This window comes from Cavia porcellus, unplaced genomic scaffold (genome assembly GCF_034190915.1).
Source record: "Cavia porcellus strain 051 isolate PalLab524CR breed Dunkin Hartley unplaced genomic scaffold, mCavPor4.1 scaffold_1, whole genome shotgun sequence".
In the NCBI taxonomy this organism is placed as follows: Eukaryota; Metazoa; Chordata; class Mammalia; order Rodentia; family Caviidae; genus Cavia; species Cavia porcellus.
In genome coordinates, this window is record NW_026947484.1 from 109,927,511 (window position 1) to 109,934,736 (window position 7,226).

A 7,226-nucleotide genomic window follows, 5' to 3' on the forward strand; every position below is an offset into this window, starting at 1 on the left:
ATAGTCATGATGACCACCACATCTCAGGAGACTATTCCGATTCACTCAGTTAAACTTGTCAATAGATATCTTGAACCCTACATAAATATGGTGTAAGGAATAAGGATCTGGCTCTGAAGGGCAGATGTGGAATGGTGTAGAACAGGAAGAAAATAGTCTTTGATTCTATGCCCCAAAGAATCCAGCCTGGCCATGGAAGTAGGGATTAGGCAGATGGAAAGAAAATGGAATGGAACACATATACCAGGAAGCTTTGCTATGACTCCCTGGTTTTCCCAGAAGTACCTCCTCTAGTCTTTGTCATGGCACTGGCTTCCCTACAAAATCAAGCATCTCCTTGGGAAACCTAGACTAAGAGGAGCATGTGACTAGGCAATACTGATTAGACTAAACCCCAGGACATAAAGGGAAGTCACAAGGATTCCTGGAGGCAGGGATAAGTGAGCAGAGTATGTCAGGAATGATCCAGGAATTCCTGGTGACACACTAGCCACTCTCTGCCATTGCTGGAGTCAAGCTGGGCATATAAAAGGTAGACCTGGCTCTAACACCTCATCTGTTCCAACTCCCTCAACAAGTCTGTGGTCCTGTGTGTGTGACCCAGGTGAGTGGGAACCTGTGGGTCCAGAGAGCTCTGAACAGGAGAGAGGGATGGGAAGGGAGGCAGCAGAGGTTGATGGCTTGTGCTGTCATGAGCAAGAATAAGACTCTTTCAACTGCCCTGTCTGGAAATCAGACATTGGTTTGGCAAAACTGTGGGGCTCAGTTTTGGTAAGACTTCTTTTTTTCTTGTTAGAAGAGGAATGCTTCTCTGAGGTATAAATCCTGTAAGCTCGTGAAGTTTAGAAAATGACAGTTGTCTGTTGAATGACATAAAAAAAATTTCACTATATGTAATCTTTAACCACTTATTTAAATTCATGCCCTAATCTCAAGAGGCATGTGAATAGCTAGACCTCCATGAGATTTGCTGGTTCTTTATTTTTTGTTTTTGTCCTTTTTTTTTTCTTTTTTTGAGACTGTTTCTCTCTAGGCATTTCAGGCTGGCCTTGAGCTCACTTTGTAGCCTAGGCTGGTCTCTAATCCGCAATGATTCTCCCTCCTCAACCTCTGGAGTGCTGGGATTAGAGATGTGAGCCACCAAGGCCTGCTTATGAGTTCTTTGTATTACTCTTGGAAGACTTATACTATACATAAACAAAATACCCTTAAGTATCACATATGATTTAATAACATAAAAAATGTGTTCTTAAGTTTGTACAGCTAAAGAGTTTCATTACTTTCAGGTTGGAAAAGTCACAACAAGATGTCCTGCCAGCAAAACCAGCAGCAGTGCCAGCCACCTCCCAAGTGTCCACCCAAGTGCACTCCAAAATGCCCACCAAAGTGCCCTCCAAAGTGCCCACCCCAATGCCCAGTGCCATGCCCTCCTCTGGTGTCTTCCTGCTGTGGCTCCAACTCGGGGCACTGCTGTGGCTCAAGCTCTGGGGATGGTGGCTGCTGCCTGAGCCACCACAGGCCCAGTCTCTTCCACCACCGCCATAGACACCAGGCTCCTGACTGCTGTGAGTGTGAGCCCAGTGGGGGCTCTGGCTGCTGCCATGGCTCTGGGGGCTGCTGCTGAGCTGGCCCAGGAAGAGCTCTTGAAGGGATCCAGTAGTCTAGTGCGGGACGCAGCCTGATGCATCAACTTTTCCATTCCCTGGCTTTAAATCATGGATCAGTAGGGATCCTGAAGACTCCCAGAGATTCCTGTGAAGAACCTTGTAGTTAACTGTGGGCTCTATATGCTCAGCCACCATCTCTGTCTGTGGTTCTTGCTTTATTTTCTCTTTTAATAAAACTCTGATTTTCTGTCCCCAAAATATCGTCTTAGTCTCCCTTCTGTTGTTATTTTTCAAGTCCCCCAAATGTCCCAGATTCAAAGGCCTGCTGTTTGCAATGCATTGCAAGCCCTAATAGAAGATAATTGAGAAAATAAGTGAAGATTCTGATGGTGTTTGGTTTGATTTTGTTTAATTTGACTTTGTTTGGTTTTGGCAGACAATTTGGTGATTGAAGTTTATCACTTTGGGCAACATAAGTCTTTTGTCTGTTGCTGCCGCCAGAACACTTGTAATAATTTTTCTTAAAATTTGTATGGAAGGTGATACAGGTTGGGAAATACTTTTAATGAAAATTTGGGGACTTGAGAGAAAGACAGTTCTCCATGCCACAGAATTTTCCTAATATCGTAATAAAAAATTTTGTAATGTAGTTAAAACTTTTCTTTCTGCAGAGAACTACAAAAGATCACTGATTCCTTGCTGGGGAGCAGGATTCTGGGTAGGATCATGTTTTGGACTTGTGTCACATACATTACCCAAGCTTGGTCTTCTAAGTGTATGATCTGCTTCCCAGCCCCATATCCTGCCACCTGTTATATGTTCTGGACATGTCAGTCATGAATGATGCTGTTACATAACCAGAAATCAACTAAGATCCAACTTAAGACATAAAACGAATGCAAGGCTGAGAGTGCTACAGGAAAGATAGATAACTCCTCTAATGGTCTCATGTGTTCTTTGCTCCTTTTTCATCATATATGCAGGTGGAAACATGCCAGGATACATGCAGGATTCTGTGGTGTTAGTGGAGGACACAGCAGGAAAGCTTAGAAATAGAAAGGTTTAGAGTCACACTGAGAGGCCTCTGCATACCAGTCAGGGATAAGGGATTCCCAATGAAGAGGGATGCTGTGCTGCAGAAGCTCAGGTCCCCTCAGCCTCATTGCTGCTGAGAAGAGAGTCCAGCTGTCCACCTGGCCTAAATGCTCTGCTGTCCTTTTCAGATCATCCCAAACTTCCAGACATTCTGTCTCTTTATTACTATAGTTTTCAAATCTCTGGTAGTAATTTTACATTTTAAAAGATCATTATTTGCCAATCTAAAAATGCTATTATACCTGATTATTTTCAATGTTTTAAGAACTTTTGATAACATGAGTCTTTAAATTTACCTTTTTTATTATTATGACCTATCATGTTTCACTTGTTTTTTATTATATCTTTTGTTAAATAATAAGAAATGCCATCATATCATTTTATCTTTTAAGTTTATTGAAAAGAATAAGAATTTTCTCCTGTCCTTGATGTCTATGGTAGCAAAGAAAGAAGAAAGAGAGACAGAGAGAGAGAGCGAGTGAGCGAGAGAGAGAGAGAGAGAGAGAGAGAGAGAGAGAGAGAGAGAAAGGGAGAGAGAGAGGAAAGGAGAAAGGAAGGGAATCTTAAAACCAACCTTACAACTCTCTGAGAAAGAAATCATTATAAAATGAGAACAGCAAGCAGGAAACCTAAGTTATTGTTTTGTGGAGGAAGCCAGTCTAAAAATTGATGGACACCTGAGTTTGCTTTACGGAGCTTTGCTTGCAGCTTGAGCAGCTCACTGTGCCCTTATTTCACTGGCGATTCTACTCTCTGGAGCTCCTTGTTCTCCTTTCATAGTGAGTGGATCCCCTTCCCTAGGTGGCATTCAGTACACAGAATATTTTCAGCATAATTTTGTCTTTCCAGTTGTATTAGCAAATCTATTGTGCTACTATAACAGAATGTCAAAATTTCAGTAATTTAGATAGAGGGTGGATTATTTCAAAGCCAATATTGTAAGGTGGAAATCTGCAGTCTGTGGCTGGTGGGAGGCTCTCTTCACGAGCAGGTGTCCCCTCTCCTTGTTAGTCTGTTCTCAGTTGTGGTTAATTCCTGGAAGGCAGTTAGTGAGTTCAGTCTCACTGATGGAGCTCTGACCTGTAAGGCTGTGTTTGGCAAAATGGTGGGAATCAGGTTTCCCTGAGCTAAGGCTCTTGACTCAGCTTCCTTAAAGCCATGAAAACTCGCTGGCCCTCACTGCCTGTGTGTGTGGACAATGAGGGTGAAGCAGTGTGGATTGTGATGTTTGGACACTATTGTTGCTGGACAAATGTAAAAATAAGTGAAGAATGAAGAAGAGCATATGTGCTGGGCACACACCTAGAAGTTCTGGTCCAGGTGACATTCTGGACTGGGTGATGAGTGTCTGGAATTAGTGACACAGACTGTCTTGGGTGCGCTCCATTCAGATCTGGAAGCATGTCAAGGGTGAGTCTCCCTGTAAACATTTAGGAGCATTATGCTCAGTTCCTCCTCAAGGGGTCTGACTGTGTGTTGAGGCAGATACAGTTTGCAGGCTGAATGGGCAGGGGAGCCTCCAGCCCCGCAGCTGAGACGTCTAGGGTGCAGTGGGAGCTACCTGAGTAGCGAGAAGTGTCAGGGCTATTTCTGCCTGTCTCATATGCTCACATCCCCCTGTCATGGAGGAGGACAGCCAAGACCACCATCATTCTCTCAAGGGAGGGAGAAGTTGAAGCTGACGCTGAGACTGGCTCTGAAAACAGCCGAGCAATGTGATACAGTCTGACTTCTATAGTTTTATTCATAGTGAATAACAGAGCAGGTTTTTCTATTCTTAGCCCTTTATTATTGTTTTACAAAAATGCTGAGACAATGGAAACAATTAGACTTCCATATTAAATCAAGAGATTATTCCAAATAGTTGATTGCTTTGTAAAGTTTATGTTACAAAAATTTCACCCAAAATTTCCAGAAATGTAGAATTTCTGAAAAAATCAATTTTTAAATGATATTCCTTTTCCCATACTAGAGGATAGATTTGACTCCTGATTTAATTGTTCTTTGATACCTAATATCAAATTTTGATCTCAAACTTTCATTCATTTAATCCATAAAGGTTCTTATTAAGGTCACTTTTCTTCAGTGATTTTTACTGAAGGCCTATGGATGCTCTTTTCCTTTTCAGTTTTTTTGAGAAATATAATTTAATCATATAGATTCCATATAGTACATTATTATACATTAGGAACTGATCAGGTAGAAGTTTTTCTGACTCTAGATTTTCTCCTTTATTCTTGTTTACATTCTAGACTCAGAATCATGCTACTGTCAAGTAATTCTAAAGAAATTAATTTCTTTCTTTTAGGTCATGGTAGTTTTAATTCATTTAACTTTTTTTTCTGAATTTTCCAGACATCCCAGACCTATGTTGAATTAATGTGTGGATCAGGTACTCCCTAGAAAAGGACATTATTCACTACATAAAGAAATATATTTTCCCCAAAGTCTTTGGCTTTTAGGTAAGACTCTTTGTTCAGTTTTACAGTTCTTTTCAGAGGATCTGAGTTCACTGTGTCTACTAGACTGTGAGAACATCAAGGGAAAAATTTTGTCTGCTTTCTGCTGAACCCTGTAGTGCTTAAAACAGTATGAATTCAATAAGCATGTATGGAAGGAATTGGTTGATTTATAAATTTATGGAAAATATAGATTTTCATTATAACCATATATCCTCAAGAGGGAAGGTAACAATCAAGTGAAAAAACTGAGTCATGGCACTTTAAAAGGAGTTACAGATGAGTCTAACAGCAAGACTGGGACATAAACATGCTTCCCCTACTGTCAGGCTGCCTTTTCAGCCTTATCTCTCTCATACCCAGAAATAGTGAAGTCTTTTCACTGCTTATTGAGGCAAAACAGAATAATTCTGTTTTCTAGTCAGGGCCACCTATCACCTGTTTCAATGTCACTTTAGCATAGTGCAGTCTGCATACATCATAGTGGTAGCTGGTTGTTGCCAGATCTCTTTTGGCCCTCTGTCTAAATCCCTGCTGAAATTGCACTCCCTCCTGGCTATTCTGGTTATTTAACACTACTATAAATAGTACCTTAGCTGCACAAATCAGGCTCCCAGGGAGTTTTTCTGTAATGTTTATTTCTCACTTACTTTTAGAATGTAATCTTTCATTTTAGTCAATGAATTACTGGACAAAGTGCTTGGAAATTAGTATATCCAAAACAAAACCAAGAAGATTTAGTATGCTAACGTTTTATTTCTATTCTTGAGATAAGCAAAGATTGGTTTTGATTTTTACAAATGAATACTAACATACATAGGACACAAACTTTTAATAACAACGTACTTTTAAGTCTGTCAGTAGTACTCACAGCCTGCTGAGATATTTTGCTATGTGACAACGTGGCACATGATAACTCATAGCAAGAGAATGGGAATGTGCCAACTCACCTATCTCTCCCTCTTCTTATGAAGATGTCATTCCCATTATAAGACCTCATGACCTCATCCAATCATAATTGTCTCCCAAAGGCCCCACCCCCAAATGCCATCAACATTTTAATTTGGGTATTCGTTTCTCAACACTTGAACTTCGGGGAACACACTGAAGCCACAGCAATGACCAATGAAATGATGGATCTTGGTGCTCAGAGGGATCACAAGGATGGCATAAGTTGTGTAGAAATAGGATCAGGAATAACCACAGGCAGCTTTTTCTCCCCTAACTTGTAAACCAATTCCCAGAATTTCCTCAGATATAAATGAACAGGATGAGGAATATTAAAGAACTGTTTATCTCAGTCTCATTTCCATCTCTTATTCATCCCCTCAATTCAAACTCTCACATACGTGTCTACTATTCATCACATTCACATGTATGCACACACACAGAGTGCCTTGCCTCCCTCCCTTTTCCACTTTGACATTATTGCAAGCATCTTCATCATAGAGAGTGAGGAGTTCAAAATGATATAATGTTGAAGTTTGTAGAATGAACCAGTGAGCTGCAGTTTCATTGGGAAATAGTGACTCAGGAGGTAAAGGCCTCAAAAGTTATTTCTGTCATGTCCATGTTTTTTTTTGCAGTCACAGGCTGCAGGCCACAAATTCTAGAATCCTGCAGCTCATGGGATTTATCCACTTCTCTAACCTTATGTTGGACAAGCATGCTCTGAGACTGTGTAAGATTTCCAAGAATGCTTTAGAGTTCAGTACTCTGACACTTTACTGAATTATTTTTTCTTGAATTAAAAAAAAGTCTCAAACATCAGAAGCAGGTCTGAAACTAGGATTGGGTGAGTAGGAAAATAGACTCATTTCAAGCAGACAGCAGAGGCCTGTCCTCTATACACATGACCTCTGCTCAGGTTAAGTGTGTTTAGATAGTACAGTGCGGGGCTTGCACTTTTCATTCAGAGATATTAATATCTTTTTCTCAACTTGTTTTATTTCTGATATATTCTGAGATAAAATTCATGTGTTAAACAGTTGCTCTATTGATAGTAAAATCTCAGTTTTTTTCGATATATTCACAGAACTGTGCATCACGCCTTCCCCACCCACAA

General features: G+C 40.5%; 1 long non-coding RNA gene across 1 annotated transcript; it reads left to right on the plus strand.

Moving 5' to 3' along the window:
* The first annotated feature begins 515 nt into the window (after positions 1 to 515).
* On the plus strand, positions 516 to 1,865 carry LOC134472065 (uncharacterized). Its single transcript, XR_010041891.1, has 2 exons — positions 516 to 604; positions 1,287 to 1,865. It is a non-coding gene; the product is annotated as an uncharacterized LOC134472065 (long non-coding RNA).
* The last annotated feature ends 5,361 nt before the right edge of the window (positions 1,866 to 7,226 follow it).